The sequence below is a fragment of the Pseudorasbora parva genome, chromosome 20 (assembly GCF_024679245.1).
Source record: "Pseudorasbora parva isolate DD20220531a chromosome 20, ASM2467924v1, whole genome shotgun sequence".
Lineage (NCBI taxonomy): Eukaryota > Metazoa > Chordata > Actinopteri > Cypriniformes > Gobionidae > Pseudorasbora > Pseudorasbora parva.
This window is the reverse complement of record NC_090191.1, coordinates 42,225,388-42,246,004: the sequence shown is the minus strand read 5'-3', so window position 1 is coordinate 42,246,004 and position 20,617 is coordinate 42,225,388. Positions and strand designations below refer to the sequence as shown.

The window sequence follows — 20,617 nt, the reverse complement described above, 5'->3', positions numbered from 1 at the left end:
AGTGAATGAGTGAGTGTGTGAGTGATTGTGTGTGTGTGCGTGTTGGTGTGTGTGTGTGGGCCAAATGTCCTCACTTGTTAAAAGGCATATACATCAGCCAAAACAAGTTTTTTTTTTAAATCTACTGTTTTGCACACGTCCCTGTCATTAACATCCTTACTAATATAGTGAAACAAATATAGTGTGTGTGTGTGTGTGTGATACTCACAATCTGACAGTGAAGGAGGAAGATTATACGCAGTTATTTTCCCATGAGCAACGTGACCCTAGAACCAACAGGGGCAAAACAACACACACACACACTACTTCATGACATTCCGAGCGGTGACACACACTCCTCTCCCCCACGGGCGTCTGTCTTAAATGGCACACGCTGAGGCGGCGAGTGTGTGTGTGTGTGTGTGTGTGCGGGCAGTCAGTCTGTTGACACACTCTGGTGATCTCTCCGCTTGTGCGACACGGCGCGTTTGAGGGATTTTTCTACATTTCACATCTGATATTCTCAGTGCAAACTCCAGAGGCACAAAGCACTGTCAGACACGAGCCGATCTGACAGGACGGAGGAAACGGTGTGTGTGTGTGTGTGTGAGAGAGAGAGGCCTGGAGGTTACTGTGAGTGAAATAGCAGGGCACCCGTGCTGAGCTCCGGCTCGTCTTACATTTACACTGCAAGGCCTAATGCAGAGAGATGATATTTCCACACGTTTGTCCAATCTGTTAACGGTCATTTAAAGTGGCGCTTCACTGAAAAACACACACACACAAAAACATCAAAACAAGGACGTTCTTCAGCAGGCCAAAAGGCAAACGCTCACTGACTTGATCTGTCAAACATGTCAAATTAGCAATAAAATAAGTTTAAAATTATTTTAATATATCACACTATACATTTGCATGAGAAAATATGGAGGACGAAACCTGCAAAAACAATACATCCCAAAATTTTACAGAAAAATATATACATATGCAAATAAATACATAAATAAATTAGCAAATAAATAGATAAAACCTAAATTCTACAGAAAAATATATAAATAAATATGCAAATAAATAAATAAAACTACATAAAAATATAAATATGCAAATAAATAAATACATAAATCCACATAATCTTGTATAAATAAATATATAAATAATTAAATGTGTGGGGAGATAAATTATTAAATAAATAAAACGAATGTTGGCCGGGAATAAAAAAATGTCAAAAGAAACGCTAAAATGAAAGTTTAACCGTTTATTAATTTTTTAATGTAGCTCGGTATTTATTTCTCCTCGGCCTGATATGCTAATGAGGGGGTCAAATACTCGCCAGCATTTCAGTAATAAAAGCCTAGATGTTTAAAATGCATCTAAATTATAGCGAAGCGCAACCGTACGGTGCTCTGCAGGGGTCAAAAAGGATATAAACAGTGAATTTTGAATCACCACACGGCCTTGGTGTTTGTCAAAAAACATTCAGTAATACGGCCGGGGATTTTTACGTGGGTGATGGAAGAAAAACACTGACATTCACTGCAAAAAAAGCTTTTCTTACTTAGTATTTTTGTCTTGTTTCTAGTCAAAATATCAAAAAATTCTTAAAACAAGAAGTATTTACTAGACAAGCAAAAGTAATCGTGTTGTTTTGGGAAAATAACTCAAAATGAAGAGAGTTTTTACTTAAAATAAGATAAATAATCTGCCAAAGGGGTGAGAAAAATAACGTTGTTTTAAGCATTTTTTGCAGTGAAAATCACTGACTATCCCCTGTCAATGATGAAAATATGACCATACGACCCTACAAGAAACATTACCATCCAAACATGCATCACATATTATCCTCATGCATTTACTAATGTGATGATTTCAATCCCTGCCTGTTTGTCGGTGACATTTAGGTGCACGTCAGATGCCTGAAATTAAACAAACAAATCCAAACGAATGTGTTTCTGCCGTGTGCACGCATGCCGAGCCAGACATCAGTGAAAACATCTCTTCTGTCTTTCATCCGCACGACTTTCTCTGTCTAAACAAATTGAGCGCACTATATAATTCAGCAAAATGCCGACACATAACCCAGAGTAAACACGGCCAGTCCAGATACGAGAGCGCCATTCCAGTTCCTCAAACTGTAATCAAATCTGAATTCAGAGATCGCTTTTACAATGTGCAGAAGCCGCGGCGTGATTTAATTTACCCCGAGCGTCGGATACATCATCCCCTAAACTAATGCGCTCGCTGACGGCCGACCCCACATCAGAGGAGCGACGTTTCGAAAGCAATGGGATTCTTGGGGAATGTGTTTAGATTCACAGATGCCTGTTTTACATCTGTTACACAAACACGTTAAGAACGCAGGTTTCATCATCTGGATTTCAGCGTTCGTCCTCTAGAAACGTAAAGGGTTAGTTCACCCCATAATGAAATGTCTGTCATTAACTCCTCTCCCTAATGTCGTCTACACCCGTAAGACCTCCGTTCATCTGCACACACAGTTTAAGATATTTTATATTTAGTCCGAGAGCGTATGCAAGTGTATGCACACTATACTGTCCATGTCCAGAAAGGGAATAAAAACATCATCACAGTAGTCCATATGAGACATCAGTGGGTTAATTAGAGTCTCTTGAAGCATCCAAAATACATTTGGGTCCAAAAATAACAAAAACTACGACTTTATTCAGCATTGGCTTCTCTTCTGGGTTTGTTTTCAATCCGCGAACAAAGATTAAAACGGTTATGAATCAGCGAATCGATTCATGATTCGGATCGCGAGTCAAACGGCTGAAATCACGTGACATTGGCGATCCGAATCATGAATCAATTCGCTGATTCATAACCGTTTTAATCTTTGTTCGCGGATTGAAAACAAACCCAGAAGAGAAGACAATGCTGAATAAAGTCGTAGTTTTTGTTATTTTTGGACCCAAATGTATTTTGGATGCTTCAAGAGACTCTAATTAACCCACTGATGTCTCATATGGACTACTGTGATGATGTTTTTATTCCCTTTCTGGACATGGACAGTATAGTGTGCATACACTTGCATACGCTCTCGGACTAAATATAAAATATCTTAACCTGTGTGTGAAGATGAACGGAGGTCTTACGGTGTGGAGCGACATTAGGGGGAGGAGTTAATGACAGACATTTCAATTTTGGGTGAACTGTCCCTTTAACACTTAAAGCTTGTCAAACTCAGAAATGCCTTTAGATTATTGATAAGCCTGAAGATCAAGTACAGATATAGTTGCAATAAAGATGTACGCGAGACTAGATCAATAAGTCTGACTTGAGACTGTAGGATCAAGGTCTTAAGTGTGTGTGTGGTTAGACGGTCATCAGTATTCATAGCTGGCGATTATCCTTCATTTAAAGTGGACTAGCAGCGCTGGACACGACCCAACACAAGGTCATCAACCCAGTTTTCCCACTGCGTTTACAGCAATCAATATACACACACACACACACACACACACACACACACACACACACACACACACACACACACACACACACACACACACACACACACACATGTTGGTCTATGTGGTTTACAGGGACTCTCCATAGGCGTAATGGTTTTTATGCTGTACAAACCGTATTTTCTATCCCCTTACACTGCCCCTAAACCTACCCATCACACACACACACACACACACTGCCCCTAAACCTACCCATCACACACACACACACTGCCCCTAAACCTACCTATCACACACACACACACTGCCCCTAAACCTACCCATCACACACACACACACTGCCCCTAAACCTACCTATCACACACACACACACACACACACACACACACACACACACACACACACACACACACACACACACACACACACACACACACACTGCCCCTAAACCTACCCATCACACACACACACACACACACACACACACACACACACACACTGCCCCTAAACCTACCCATCACAGGAAACATTCTGCATTTTTACTTTCTCAAAAAAACATCATTTAGTGTTTTTAAGGCCATTTGAATTATGAGGACATTTGATATGTCCTCATAAACCACATTTATAGTGTAATACCAGTGTAATACCCATGTAGTTATACAAATTTGTGTCCTCATAAACCACATAAACAGGCTCACACACACACACACACACACACACACACACACACACACACACACACACACACACACACACACACACACACACACGTAGGTAGATCCGTCCGGATCTGGCAGGAATCCTGCATCTGGATATTCTGCCTCACGGTCCGTCTCCCAAACGAAATGAGATTCAGATATCTTTAGACAGAGTGTAAGAGACTTTAACACTGAAAATGGATTACAAATACATTCTCTCAAAACATTTGCTAAACTTTTAGCGAAGAGAAATGTTCCAGACTGTTCCCTGTTTACACCTGGCATTATGATCAGGGGTGGCGGTTACTTATGGCAGAGTGGGGCGTTCAGACAAGCCTGATAAAATAAACAGTTTTGGAGATGCTCTGACCCAGTCGTCTACCCGTTACATTCTGGCCCTTGTCAAACTCGCTCAAATCCTTACGCTTATCCATTTTTCCTGCTTCACACACATCAACTCTGAGGACAAAATGTTCACTTGCTGCCTAATATATCCCACCCACTAACAGGAGATGAAGAGATCATCAGTGTTATTCACTTCACCTTCCTTTGAGCACTTTTGATAGATACTGACCACTGCAGGCCTGTCTATTATAGCTCCGAGATGATTAACGGTCCGCGTGTTTCGATTCGTTTGCTGTTTCTCAAATGTAATGTTTGATGTTTCTTTCATCAGTTGGTGGAGGCACCAGTGCACAAAATTTAGTCACACCAGCAAGAAAAAAGGCAGCAAAAAGCCACCATTTGGCAAAACAACCACCTTGCTTTTGTAATGTAAACGCTCATGTGGTCAAATGCACTGGAACAGCCTCTAAAAGACGCCCTAGTCTCCGCATACTGACCTAACTCGTAATAGAGTTTACATTCTTGAGCCCGAACTTGACCCGAACCGACCCGCAGGCCGGGCCCTTGATCAAGCGTTTGTGTTTTTTTAATCATTACTTTATTAGCCAAATTGGGTGGGCAGAAAGCTATGCCATAATCAGAAATAATATATATTTTTTTTGCAAAGTAAGAACTAATACTACAACTAAAGCCCCTTTCACACTGCACGTCGGACCCGCAATATTCCCGGAGCATTGCCGGGTCGCCTTCTGTGTGAAAGCAACCACGTCCCGGGATTGATTACCGAATTCGACCCGGGTCGGGGACCTAGTAACATTGCGGTATTCGACCCGGGACGAGCGCTGTGTGAACAAAAGCCGAAACTAATGCCGCAACGTGTGCGTAGTTATCGTGCGACTCCTAGAGCTTGTTTTTTCAATAACACAACCCTGCAGTGCCAGAAGAGCTTGTCGGTGTTTTAAACGCAGAGAGTGTTCATATACAAAAGAAACTAAAATTAAACAAGCAGAAATGAGCGCAAACTGGACACAAGTCGAGACCACGGAGCTCCTTACTATCCGCGCTGAAGCGGAGATCGCTCGCCGTTATACGTCACATCAGGATGTCACGTGTCAACTCGACCCGGGGCCGTTACAGGTTGTGTGTGAAAGCGCACATATTACGGTATTTCGCTGGCAGTGTGAATGGACCAAATCTAGCGGCCCGGGAACAAATGCCGGGTCGCATTATCCGTGTATTTGCCGGAATCGCAGTGTGAAAGGGGCTTAAGAAACAAATGTGTAGGCTACAAAGTTGCACAAGTCAGGATTAGTCTAAGGGCGTTTTCACACCTGAAAGTCCGCACCAATTTCCGAACCAAAGTTCGTGTTTTGATATATTGTATCCGTTTGGTTAGTTTTAGTTTGCTTTCACATTGCGGTTATGCGAGCGCACTAAAGAACTTTACACTCGCACTGGCGTCCTGTCGTCTTCATCTCTGTGGGCTGCATCTGAACATTGATTGGTTTGTTAGCGGACGTGCGTCTGACGTCAGTGTGTTGTCAATTCAGCGGCTAACTTTGACAAGAATGAATGAACAGACGCACATCGTTGCCAATACTGTTAATATTATGGCATTAATATCTGCAGCACCAACTATACTCGAGGCAAATCCACCAAATGAACGTCCTCGTCCACCATTTTATCGGCGCCGACAGGAAAAAGAGAAGACTAGGCTTTTTAGCCAAACAATGTATTCTGTTTTATAGTTATGTTTAAATATAATGTTATTTTTAAATTTCATCTAGACTATATTGATTATGAAACGCACACAGATGTGCACTATATGTCAAAGACATCGGGTCAGAAATGATTTGACCACTTCATTAAGTTTTGTTTTGTAGAAAGCTTTGTATAAATTGTATCTTAATTTTAATAAATGTTTCATCATTTGCCTGAATTTAATAAATAAGCTTTAATAAATAATATAGCAGACAAACCGTGACAGAGCGATCATTTGCGTTGCACATGAACTGGAGCGGATGATTATGGAGCGCAGCGTCTGAACATGTGCGTCAACACTGCACTTTGCTTCACTAAATCTTTTCATTTCGAATCGTTTCGTTTAAAAGTGGACATTTCAAGCTTTCTATACACATATTTCTCATGTCTGTGAGGCAAGTAGCTGCTGAGTTTGGGTTTATTTATGAGACGCGCTCCAGTTCATGAGCAATGAAAGCGATCGCTCCTGCAACTTCATGTCACGATTATAGCCTGCTTATTGCTTTTTATTTATTAAATCCAGGCAACTGTCCGAATAAATATTTATTAAAATTAAGATACAATTTATACAAAACGAAATTCACTTTAAAAAAAGGCTTTCTACAAAACAAAACTTAATATTAAACAAAATATAACCACCAAAATCATTTCTGACCCATTCGCATATTTGCACATCATAATCAGATGAAATTTAAAATAATACTATAATATTTAAACATAAATATGAAAAAAATATATTGTTAAATGGCTACAAGTGTAGTAAGCAACGGATAAATGTCATGTCTTAGCTGGATTTGAGCGAACATCATTTTACCGGAGCTGTTTATGAGCCTGCGGATTATTAAGCGGAGTCACACTGGTCCGCTTCGCTCATTACAGGCTCGTTATCGTCAGAACGCCCTCGCATTAAACATTTTTCGGGTTTAAATTGGGCTCGGGGTCATAATTATAGTTAATGTGTTGGGCCGGGCCGGGCTTGGACATAACGTACACGGGCTCGGGTTTGATTTTTTGAGCCCGATTTAAGCTCTAACGTGTAAACATTATGGGACATGCGCTAGCCAGAAGAGATTTAAACTTTGTCAGCTGGAGAAGTTTGGTTTGAAGATGATACGATGTTCAGCATTCCTGATTTCGACACCCGCCCATAGACCCTCCCCTCGAAGAAATCAGGACAGAAGTGGTTGAAAGTGGACAAAAGAGACACAGAAATTACACTGCAAAAAAAAATGCTTTCTTTACTTAGTATTTTTGTCTTGTTTCTATTCTAAACATCTAAAAATTCTTAAAACAAGAAGTATTTACAAGACAAGCAAAAGTAATTGACTTGTTTTGGGGAAAATAACTCAAAATGAAGAGAGTTTTTGCTTAAAATAAGATGAATAATCTGCCAAAGGGGTGAGAAAAATAATCTTAATTCAAACAGAAAACAAGATTACTTTGCTTACCCTATTGGCGGATTATTTAGCTTATTTTAAGCAAAAACTCTCTTCATTTTGAGTTGTTTTCCCTCAAAACAAGGCAATTATTTTTTCTTGTCTAGTAAATCCTTCTTGTTTTAAGATTGTTTTGATATTTTGAGTAGAAACAAGACAAAAATACTAAGAACAGATTTTTTTTTGCAGTGCACTCGCTTAGCTAAGAAGCAAAATGCCAAGAATTGATCTTGATGCACTAGCGTTTATGTGGAGTATGATGAGATACGATCAATACACTCAGAACTATCCAAACGAACAGCTGTTGCCGTGTCTCGATGCAGGTGAACCAGCAGGAAACAGATGGACTTGTGTGTCTGAGTGGCTCTACAGGACGGCAGACCCTCCTGAGACGCAAAAACAGAAACATTTAGATTCCTCACACACTCCTCCGCTCTAATTACACAAGCCTTCTGATGCGCTTCTCCAGAGAGCCTCTTTCCAATTATCTATCTGCTAGCGATTCATCTCTTTCTATTCCTCTCTCCATCTATTACACCTCCACTTGGTTTTTTTTTTCTTCCACGGCCTCATTACGGGGCAGAGAGACGGACGGAAAGCCGCGTGACGGCTCGACCGAAGCAACTTAGTATTTCACCTGGAAAAGGTGATAATGAGAAAATAAAACAAGCGATCAATGTAGAAATAAATGAATGGATGTTGACCCTGCTGACTCCACTTCAGGCGTATAAGTGTGTGTGTGAATACTCAAATCAATTCAGTTCACTGTAAATGAACACACTTTACAGAACAGAGGAAAAAGTGGAAATGTGCTCACCTTCATGTCAATCCAATCCTGTACGACTTCAGTTCTTCTGTGAAACACAAAAAGATGAATCAGTGGTGAAGCATGACCAATAAAAGCACCTCAACGACTATGTTAAGTCTTTAGAAGCCAAATAATAGATTTATGCATTGAAATCTACCTGGAATTGAACGCCATTGGTTGTTTTGTCTCATGAGCATCGCAATGTAGCCAGTTGGGCTTCGAAAGACTTGTAATATAGTATAAGTTCGGTCAGGACCACTTTGTTTAAAGATAATTCACAATCAGCAGGGCTTGACATTCACTATTTTGCTCACCAGCCACTGTGCCTAATGGATTTTTTCCAAAGTTACAAGCATTTTCACAGACCGAAATTTTATTGTTGGGAAATTTGTTGTTGACTGTCTGTAAATGACCAGTTTACACACCCAAATCAAGACTACATGAAATGTATAACATGACAAGTCATCAAATGTGTCTATTTAGTTCTGATAAGGTTGTGTATAAAGCTCCTTAATCTGAACAGAGAAACACTAACAGTTGCTTGTCTGAAAAAAAAAAAAAAACTTGATTCACATTAGTTTTCTCTCAACTATGACATATTGTAATCTAGCATATTTTGTGTATAAGCCCATACAGTAGCCTAGTGAAATACATATCCATATTTTCTCAATAAAAAAGCTTTTAATAACTTTTATTCAACATAGTCTGAAGATGATCTGAGCCAATTTTGGTGAAAATTGGACCAAGGGTCTAGGAGGAAAATGTATGTTTTCAAAGAAATTCAAAATGGCTGCCAACAAGTTTGACCAAATATTGCATAATTGGTGACATTCCACGTCCCTAAAGCCAGTTTCCGTGTCCAGAGATCGGGTCGTCGGGGGCCTCGCCTTCGACTGTCGCCCGATCCACTATGCACCGGCCCCTTATGATCCCTCCTGCAGGTGGTGAGCCCACAGGAGGGCGGCCCCACGTCGCTCTTTCGGGCTGAGCCCGGCCGGGCCCCATGGGGGAAGGCCCGGCCACCAGGCGCTCGCATACGAGCCCCAACCCCGGGCCTGGCTCCAGGGTGGGGCCCCGGCTGCGCCATGCCTATGGTCATGAGCTGTGGGTCATGACCGAAAGGACAAGATCCCGGATACAGGCGGCTGAAATGAGCTTTCTCCGCAGGGTGGCTGGGCGCTCCCTTAGAGATAGGGTGAGAAGCTCGGTCACTCGGGAGGAGCTCAGAGTAGGGCCGTTGCTCCTTCACATCGAGAGGAGCCAGCTGAGGTGGCTCGGGCATCTATTTCGGATGCCTCCTGGACGCCTTCCCAGGGAGGTGTTCCGGGCACATCCCACCGGGAGGAGGCCCCGGGGAAGACCCAGGACACGCTGGAGGGATTATGTCTCCAGGCTGGCCTGGGAACGCCTCGGGGTACCCCCGGAGGAGCTGGAGGGAGTGGCCAGAGAGAAGGAAGTCTGGGCGTCTCTGCTTAGACTGTTGCCCCCGCGACCCGGCCCCGGATAAGCGGAAGATGATGGATGGATGGATGGATGCATAATTGGTATAATTTTTTCACAGTATGACGTCAAAATGTCACACCAAATCGTCTTGAGCCAAAGAATCAGGAAAAAACAATTTTTGATTGAAGTTTCGAGTGAAATTTTGCGAAGTGAAAATTCAGACAATTGGTGGCAGATTTCAAAATTGCTGGTGAATGTTCAGACTCTTTCACAACTTTTTACCTTACTGTTTTATGGGTCTCCATATATAGACACAGCATGGAAAATGTAGGTGAAAATATTTTGTCCACTATCGAGAACGTTTGCTCAATCAAAAAGCTTTTAATAACTTTTGGCCGGTATGGTCAGAAGATGAACTGAGCCAATTTTGGAGAACGGTCTAGGTGGCGTTTGAAAAAACATGTTTTCAAAGAAATTCAAAATGGCTGCCAACAAGTTTGACCGAATATTGCATAATTGGTATCATTTTTCTCAGTATGACTTCAAAATGTCACACCAAATCGTCTTGAGCCTGGGTATTAGAAAAAAGTATATAGAACGGTTTTCTCAATCAAAAAGCTTTTAATAACTTTGGCCGGCATGGTAGGAAGATGATTTGAGACAATTTTGGTGAAAATCGTACCAATGGTCTATAGGAGGAGTTTGCAAAAGTAGGTTTTCAAAGATATTCAAAATGGCTCCCAACAAGTTTGACCAAATATTGCATATTTGGTATAATCTTTCTTAGTATGATAACAAAATTATCACACCGAATCGTCTTGAGCCAAGGAATCAGAGGGAAATAATTTTGATTATAGCCCTTATGGTTAAAAAGTTATTAGCAGAAACATAAGTGAAAATTTGGACAGTTGGTGGCGCTAGAAGGATTGAGTTAGAGATTTCATAATGAATGTGGTGAATGTTTTGACTCCTCTCTGTCAGTGTGTCAAACAGTGTGCCAGTATGATGTTCTCAATATTTTTCATATTAAGTCATCTTGAGCCAAGGAATCAGAGGATTTTTTTTTATTTCTAGCACTTATGGTTCAAAAGTTATTGAATATAAGTGATCATTTGGACAGTTGGTGGCGCTAGAGGGGTTGATTTAGAGATTTTAAAATTGCTGTGGCAAATGTTCTGACTCCTCTCTATCAGTGTCCCAAATTTCACAACTTTTACCATACAGCTCTATCGGTTCCCATAGACTCAAGAGCAGAAGAAGGACAAGGGAGAATTGTAATAATAAGCAAACTAGCGGATAGAATAAGAAATAACACTGAGGAGTGTTTCGCTCTTCAGTGCATTAACCGAGTCTCTTGGCTTCGATATAACAGAGAAAAACAGAATTGCCTGGGGAGATGCCAGAGGCGGCATATTGTTCCTGTAACCCCGCTAACCCACTGACTGAAAAAAGAGGAAAGGGCCGAGGATTGAACCTTGAGGGCCCCCACCCCCGGAGGAGATCCCTTTTATCATCAACATTTATTACATGCTTTCTGTACAAACACCATGACCCGCACAATAACTCATGAGCGACCAGATGAAACGATAACGGGAAGCAAGCTTCAGTATATTTCCTCACTGCTCAAATAGGGAGCAAAAGCAAAGATTGGCCCTAGAGACAAACGGATCCGTCCCACAACAACCAAAGCTTGTGTTTGCTACAGACATTAAAAGGAAAACCGACTCCGCTCTGAAAGTTTTACTGCGTGGACTTGAGTACTAAAACTATATAAATAATACTCTCCATAAATATTCCATACATGGAAAATGTACACTATGTACTGTAGAATGTGAGAACTGTGAAATAATAATATTATTAGTTATGTACAGTCATCTTTGTCTCAGATGTTTCTAAAGAAATTAAAACAGACATAAATCAATAAATAGTTTACGTTTAAGAGTATAGAGCTATAAAATGAATGTTAAAACTTTACAATAAGGTCTCTTTAGTGCATTAATTAACAATAAACAATACATTTCTTACCGAATTTATTCATCTTTCTTAATGTTATAAAAAAAAAAACCCGCTCATAGTTAGTTCATGTTACCTCAGGATGATTAAATAATATTAACAGATGCAACTTTTGATTTTAATAATGTACTAGTAAATGTTGAAATCAACATAAACTAAGATTAATAAATGGTTTCGAACGATTTTTCATTGTTCGTTCATTTTAACTAATGGAAACTTTACCAAGTTGATGCATATGGGAGCTCAGATCATTTGAAAATCCATATTAATGAGTTCAACATACAGTATTTGAGATTATTTTACAATAAGGTTTCAGTAATCAGTTACATGCATTAGTTAAGATGGACTAAAAATGAAAAATACTTCTACAGCATTTATTATTCTAAATTAATGTCAATCTATACATTTACCACCACATAAAAATAAAATAAAACCTGTATTCAACATTAGTTAATGTTCTGTGAACATGAACAAACAATGAACAATTGAGTTCATAAAAAGTTGTAAAAATATACATATATATTGGTCACTACAAGTTAATTTTACTTAAAACATTGAGTACTGTTAAAGGGGTCATATAATGCCCATTTTCACAAGATGTAAAATAAGTCTCTGATGTCTCCAGTGTGTGTGTGTGTGTGTGTAAACTTTTAGCTCCAAATACCCCACGGATAATTTTTCTATAGCATGTTAAAATTGTCACTTTTTGAGGGTGAGCAAAAACATGCTATCCCTTTAAATGCAAATTATTTGCTTTTCCCTGCCCACTTTCAGGAAGAGGGCGGAGCTTTAAGAGCTCATGTTAGCAGCTCCGATAACATCACGCAAACATACTGAAAATGACAAAAACTGTTCAGCCTTTTATGATCAAAGTTGGACAATGATGGAGAGACTCAAGATATGTAAAAAATGCTGCCTTCACATGCTATCGGAATTATCGTAAATATGAGTTTCCGAGGTAAAAAGTGCACTTGAATGCCCTGTGATGTCGTGTTTACCACTGGGAAGTTCAGAAATAATTGTGATACCCAAATTCCCGTGATGGCCGTGCCATAAACTTTAAACATGGTGGCGGGGAGAACTAGCCTACTGCTGTGACAGGTATATGATTTATTAGTTTTTACCCCGAAACAGCTAGATCGCCTATATTCTTGTCTTTTATTGTAGATAGTGAAGGCCTATATTAACATAGGCTACACTAATCAATATAGGAGAGAATGAACAAGGTGTCCTCCATGATTACTGTTCATTCCGACAACAAAGCACTTGAATGCAACAAGCTCGTAATCACGACTTCTGAAGTGGGAAATAGGACATTTCCGATAGCACGTGAAGGCAGCATAAGCTCGTTGTAGTCCCTACCAGCCGTTTGTTGTAGTCCTTAAAAAGCGATTTCTGTAAAATTAATTATGTCCCTTTGCTTTGAACTTTGAGCGTCGTAACTTTGCAGATGTTGTTCATGCTCAAACAGCAACATCACACTAGCCTGACGAGCCAGACCCACATCAAGATGTTTGGTCTGAAACTCTCCATTGACAACTCAATCTGTCGTCTTTCAAACTCCCTCTGCACGCGATAGGATAGCGCTACAACCAACCAGAGCAACGAAGGTGAAGCAGAGCTCGCTGACAGATTAATCATTCGCCGTATCCGGTCGGCTAAACTCCGAACACATCTTCCCTTCTTAAGAATGACTTCAGTGCCGTTCTTTGTTCTTTTCTCAGAGAAAAGCTTAACTCAAGTCTTCCAGAGTCGCGGTCAAAGCTGATTCGAAAGACCGCCGCCGTTCGCCAGTCTCTGTGTTTACTAGAAGCACGCAAACGCAACTCGGCCGTTGTCATTATGGCCCCGCCCACCGACTCTATACACGATGTGATTGGCCCGGCAAGAGTTAGGCGATTACAGCTCAGAAGGGTATTGAGAGTTGCTAGACGACACTCGCGGCAGATTAGATTTGCTGCCGCTAGGGTGCGTCTAGATTTCTAGGCTAACATCACACACTAACTAGAGTTAAAAAAGTCTGATCATAATCAAACAGTTGAGAGATTTGAAAGCTGTCATTTTTACGTGCATTAGGTAAGGAATTATTGACGACGGGCCGTTGAATTATTAGAAAAATAAGCGGAGTGGCTGTTACACCTCGGGTGTGCATGATCTTTTTAATAATTCAACGGCCCGGAGTCAATTATTCTGGTATACTACGGTAACCGTAGTACGGTTACCACACCTCAAGACATCGATTCGAAGATATATTTAAAGGTAGGGGTGTAACCCCGGCATCCTGGCCAAATTTGCCCATTGGCCCCTGTCCATCATGGCCTCCTAATAATCCCCATATCCCGATTGGCTTCATCACTCGGTCTCCTCTCCACCAATCAGCTGGTGTGTGGTGGGCGTTCTGGCGCAAAATGGCTGCCGTCGCATCATCCAGGTGGATGAGGAGATCCCCCCTTCAATGTAAAGCGCTTTGGGTGTCTAGAAAAGCGCTATATAAATGAAATTAATTATTATTATTAATTATTATATATTTAAAGAGATTCTTCCGTTTTTGTATTTAAATCGCTATTATGAGTAGTATTTCTTCCGCGTCTCATCCAACGGCTAGTTCCGAAACGTCATTTTAAAGCTGATAACGGAGGCTTGAGCCGTTGATTCTACTGCAGTTATTAATGAAGTTATTAGAAAAAGAGCGAGAGCGACAGAGACACACTGAGAGAGAGAAAGAGATCTTTCTCACACTGAGAGAGAGATGCGTCTCTAAACAGCGCTGTTATTTCCTCACTAGCGAAAAAATTGAATGTGTAGCCTTTAAAGGCGGGCGTACACGGTGCGATTTTTGCTGTTGTACGAACTCGCAGGCGATTTTTTTTCTCTCAGGAGAAATCACGTGGACATCGTGTATGCTCGTATGGTCGCGGCTCGCACCATGTGAGAGGAAATACGAGACGAGCCGAGCACGTTAGGAGCACCTCCCGACCATTTTTAAGCATGTTTAAATTTTTACAGTGATTTTTACCAGCATATGACTGTCCCCTATAGCCAAATCATGCACAAGCACGTCACATAGGCTTGATCTATGAGTATTATTAGCTCAGTGGCTGCAAACATACAGCGTTCACACACACACACACACACACACACACACACACTCTTTCTCTCTCTCACGTCCACCCTTCTCTCTCCCTCTGGTTGTTTCGGTTGAAAGGAATGGCTACTGTTCTCTGCTTTTCAACAAATCATTTGCACATTTTTTCTTTATTTTTTGTATCTATCAGCAGCAATGAAAGCTCCGCGGTGTCTGTGTTTAACGAAAGCTTGTGTGATCGCGGCCGGCTCGCGGTGCAAACAGTCGTGCCGTGTACCAGCTGATTTGATGCGATGATCAAATTAAATGACTCGTAGCATCTGCAATATCTCACGACCTCCCGAGTGTCCGAAGTCGCACAGTGAACGCCCATAAAGTTGCTTTATGTTGTTTGTTTTTTTAGTCCTGTAATTTCCGTTATTACAGTTAACTATGCGAAGTGATCTGGAAATGTAATGTGGTCAAGAGAGCTTTGTTCGCTGTGCGTTTCCCAGAACATAATTGCACACCTCAGAACGTTCATCAGCCAATCAGATTCAAGCATTCAACGGAGTAAAAAGTTTACCAAAATGCCGTGTGGATCATCACTTCTTCAAGGTCTTTAGGCGATGCTTTAGTACAGAGCTAATCTGACTGAGCGCGGAGGGCTTGTACATCCCGCTTAAAAGCCCCCCGGAGGCCGGTCCCCGGGATACGGCTGACGACTCCGGGGTTATTGGCCTCTGAATTTGGCTCCACTCCTGTGACTCTGAGAGATCAGCGCTCTGTTCAAGATCACAGACATCCGCGGCTGAGCGAGGGACTTTGAAAAGCTCTGATGGTATCAGGTGTGCGTGTTGCTCAGGCACTGGAGAGTGTTTTCCTCTCCCTTATAATGAAATATCCCCGCTATGTGGTTTTTGATTGGTTTCTGCGTCTAATTTCGAGCTTTTATCTCTTGGATGAGTACTCGTACGATTCATGAAAGATTACTTGATAGCGTTTCTTTTTGTAGTTTTACCAAACATCTTTAATAGACATTTTGTTTTGTTTGAAGATCTGCGCTCGCATGCTGCACTTTGGGTTGGATGTTTTTGCTCGGCAGATTACATCTGTTTATTGTAACGTTTTTTCATTTTAAAGGGATTTCGCTCAAGTTCTTCGCATGCGCCGGCTTATTGAGGGGCTTGTAATTACACCATTAGTGTTGCTCTGAAAGGGAAATGAAAGCCTTCAGCCAAAGAAATGGCACTGAAATGAAATGCCTGGAAATTTACATCACAAACAGGCAGCTGCAAAACACTGCTTTCTGAAAACACTCTTGTTGAAATTATAGTTTGCATTGTTAAAGAGACCATATGCCCGTTTACAAAGTCTTGATTTTGTTTTTACTAGAGTAAACTTTCCAACGTGAATGTTGATTATTTCCTCATATTCTCCATTGTTGCGGCTCCTCTCTTCCCAGTCTGTCAGTAACTCTGTCTAGTTCCTGTCTCTATGAAGTCCCGCCTTCTGAAAAGCACACTTTGCTCTGATTGGTCGGCTGGAGCAGTGTGTTTTGATTGGTCAAGCGCTTCCAGCGTGTTTGGGAAACTCAACCCCGCCCCTTCATTATGCATATTAATTATTAGAATGAGGAATATTGTGACGTATTCGTTCTAAGACAAAAACCCAAGACTACAGTGGAGGCATTTCAAGGAGTTACACACTAAAGAAAGATGAACATATAAAAAAGCATAGTTCCTGCCTCTGCTGTGTTCTCCGTAAGCAAATTCAAGACTGTAGTTTTTTTGTCTGTAGTTCTCTGGTCAAACAGTGAACGCTCTAATACTGCAGTGTATGAGAGGCTAATAAAGCGGTGGTTCTGTGTTTTTTTTCTAGGCTTGGTTGTGTTTATGGGGTGCAATATAACATGTCTTAATACTTCTTTTTTTTAAAGCGCCGTATTTTTCTTCTATCCTCCCTTTATTCCACACCGCTGTCTGAGCTTTGAACGGCTCGTCTGCTTCCTGCTTCTCTGAAGCCCCATCCCTCGGAAAAACGCAACGATCTTAGATTGGTCAGATGGCCAAATGTAGTTTCCTGTATTTTTATTGGCTGAAGTGCCAAGCACAGGTTGTCATGGAAACGCCACGCCCCTTCCCATTACGGGCAGACGTCACATCTGCGGAGACTAGCGAGGGTTTATGATGTCACCAACCAGGAAGAAGCTCGTTGTAGTCCAAACCGGCCATTTTTGTAGGCAATAAACTGCCGTAACTTTAAAAGACAATATCTCCGTTTGCATTGAACTTTCAGCGCTAGGGCTGTGCAATATATCGAAATATTGCAAATGTACATATCGCAATATACATATCGCAACGGCGCACAATATCTGAATGATTTTAATAGGCTACTTCAACATTGTGAAGCGTGTACGCTTTAGGTCGACGCATAGAGCAGAGACTGGGCACATTACTGTTACTTATGGGGCTTGTTTGAAGTTAAAAATAGTTATTTAACGCAATAATTTGCGCAAAACACAAACTTGGAGTCTCACGCTGTCTGACACACACACACACACACCGAAACGATGTGTGACATAAATGTTTGCTAAAGCACAGCTGGTCACTTTCAGAAGTTGTAGCGATGCTTTCTTTTCCCAGAGAGAATGTGAAACACAAATGGTTTCATTCTCAGTTTTTAAATCATTTTTAAAATATAATTTAAATAGATTTTACACACTAATAGCAATATCGCATTATTAAACAAGATATTGCATATCACATTTTTCTTCAATATCGCAGGTTCTTCATATTGTTATATTATAACTTTGCAGAGACTGTTTATGCTCAAGCAGCGACATTACACACTAACTAAAGTTAAAAAAGTCAAATCGCATGTCACCACACCTTTAAAAACCACCAGCGATCCAGCAGACCCAGTTTTCGACACAGAAAAACCTGCCAGTTTTGATTACCGGCTCAGTCCAGAGAACAGGTACAGAACATTTTCATCTCCAGACAGCAGAACATCGCCCTGGGCTTGGAGAGCGCCACATCCAGTCTGGAGCCTGTGGAAAAACGACCTTGTTATTCTAGCGCTATCTTCACTGAAACAGAGCAGGGTTATTATCAGCGTATAATATGTATGATTTTTATATTAACGATAAACAGGAGAACTTAATAGTGAACACATATATAATATATTATATTTAATTAATAATATATGTTCACCGATCAGGCATAACATTATGGACAGGTGAAGTGAATAACACTGATGATCTATGATCTACTGATATATTAGGCAGCAAGTGAACATTGCCCTCAAAGTTTATATGTAAGAAGCAGGAAAAAATGGGCAAGCGTGAGGATTTGAGCGAGTTTGACAAGGGCGAAATTGTGATGGCTAGACGACTGGGTCAGAGCATCTCCAAAACTGCAGCTCTTGTGGGCTGTTCCCGGTCTGCAGTGGTCAGTATCTATCAAAAGTGCTCCAAGGAAGGAACAGTGGAGAACCGGCCACAGGGTCATGGGCGGCCAAGGCTCATTGATGACCGTGGGGAGCGAAGGCTGGCCCGTGGGGTCCGATCAAACAGACGAGCTACTGGAGCTCAAACTGCTCCAGAAGTTAATGCTGGTTCTGATAGAAAGCTGTCAGAATACACAGAGCAGCTCAGTTTGAGGCATATGGACCAGTCAGGGTGACCTCTGACCCCTGATCCCGCCGAAAGCACCAACAGTGGCACGTGAGCATCAGAACTGGACCACGGAGCAATGGAAGAAGGTGGCCTGGTCTGAGGAATCACGTGTTCTTTTACATCACGTGGATGGCCGGGTGTGTGTGTGTGTGTGTGTGTGTGGCTTACCTGGGGAACACATGGCCCCAGGATGCACTATGGGAAGAAGGCGAGCCGGCGGAGGCAGTGTGATGCTTTGGCCAATGTTCTGCTGGGAGACCTTGGGTCCTCCATCCATGTGGATGTTACTTTATAAATGCATAAAAATAATTTTCATTAAGAAAATTAAGCATATTTTAAAACCTGCAGTTCCATTTTTTCCATCAGATTTACCTCATGTGATTTTTTCTTTCTTTCACCACAGTAGTATTATTGCCTGGTAGTTAATTTATCCTGATTTAAATGATAATTTATCCTAATATTTGCATTGTAGTAAACAAACAACAATGATTAGAATCGCCATTGGCAATAATGGTAAATAAATACACAAAATAAAACATGTGGATGCATTACAGTATTTGGTAACACTATATTGCAGTGTCCTTACATATTTTACATGCAGTTCTTAAAGTAATAACAATAAATGATGCATAATTACATGCAACTTACCCTCAACCAACCCTTATCCTAACCCTATAGTAAGTACTTGTAGTTAATAATTATTACTCAGTACTTAAATGTATAATTTCACTGCAACACAAACACCTTAAAAAAATAGTGTAAGCAAATATTTTGCTGGATTGTAATTACATCTAAAAATGCAACAACAGAAATATAGATACATAATCCATCTCTCCAGTTTCCCTAAGAAATCTGAATGAGAGTACCCCCCCCCCCCCAACATAAATAAAATTGCACATATTTGGACATTTCCGAAGCTCAATACGTTCCAGAGGAGAGAACCTGTCAAAACATTTCATTATGAATATGAAACTATAGAAATAACTGCTGCTTCAACATCATAACCTCATTTCCATCTCTCTCTCTCTCTGTGTGTGTGGATGTAAGAGGCTTTTTTTCTTTTAGTGTCGCTGAGATCTGACATGTGTGTGTCTGTAGATGTACGAACACGGATGCGTGCAAGTGTGTGCGCTTGACAGCCTTGAGGTCATCTACATATTCTGTGCATTCGCTGTCCATACTACAGGAATAATGCGAGTGGTGTGGTGCGTTTCTGCCTTGCATTTGTTGATGATGACCTTGATTTGGCATCGATGTTGAGTGTTGACAGTCTGCGTGTGTGTGTGGGCTGGTAAACCCTACGGTATGGGGACAAAATTTCCCCACAAAGATGGCAATATCCGAAATCCTTGTCCTTGTGGGGACATTTTTACATCCCCATGCTACAGAAACGTGTGTGTGTGTGTGTGTGATGGATAAGTTTAGGGGCAGGGGCAGTGTAGGGGGATAGAAAATACGCTTTCTATCCATTATGCCTATGGAAAGTCCCCATAAAACATGGAAACACAACATATGTATGTGTGTGTGTGTGTGTGTGTGTGTGAGTTGGCGGTTTTCCTTCATCACTGTCTGTTCACACTCCACCATCACTCAACAATCACCCAACCATAACCATAAACCTGACAGCAGAGCGACCGGGAACGCGACGGATGGTCTGGAAGTGTGTTTTTGAGTGTGTGTGAGATCTTCCCGCTGCTTTTGCTCTGCCGTCTCATCTCTGACAGGCAGGAAAGGGCCATCGGTCACACATGTGTCCGGTGGCTTTGAAGTGTTTTCTGCCGTGTTAGTGGTCAGGAGGGCTTTATCGCTGTGATTTTTCCCCTGGAAAAGCGAGACCGTCAGCCTCGAATCAAAGCGTATTCCTGGCGGAGCGCCTAAAATGTGCCGTGATTAACCCACAACATCTGCCCCGCTGAGAGACTTTACTCTTTAAAAGCCTGATTAAAATTTTAACTGCACAATATGT

General features: G+C 41.3%; 1 protein-coding gene and 2 long non-coding RNA genes across 4 annotated transcripts in view; 1 reads left to right on the top strand and 2 right to left on the bottom strand.

Annotated features, from left to right (window-relative positions):
• The window catches only part of LOC137049676 (uncharacterized), a 29,692-nt gene extending 29,401 nt beyond the window's left edge, over positions 1 to 291 (bottom strand). The window contains exon 1 of the long non-coding RNA XR_010899675.1: positions 209 to 291. This is a non-coding gene — a long non-coding RNA (uncharacterized lncRNA). The remainder of the gene's footprint in view (positions 1 to 208) is intronic.
• chrm2a (cholinergic receptor, muscarinic 2a) overlaps positions 1 to 20,617 on the top strand; it is a 193,434-nt gene that overhangs the window by 36,111 nt on the left and 136,706 nt on the right. The window lies entirely within an intron of this gene.
• LOC137049677 (uncharacterized) lies at positions 411 to 18,017 on the bottom strand. Of its 2 annotated transcripts, none has more exons than XR_010899676.1 (3): positions 17,864 to 18,017; positions 8,462 to 8,498; positions 411 to 744 (listed from the first exon to the last, which is right to left on the bottom strand). It is a non-coding gene; the product is annotated as an uncharacterized lncRNA (long non-coding RNA). The 2 variants fall into 2 exon arrangements; XR_010899677.1 differs by lacking the exon at positions 411 to 744 and adding an exon at positions 7,902 to 8,030.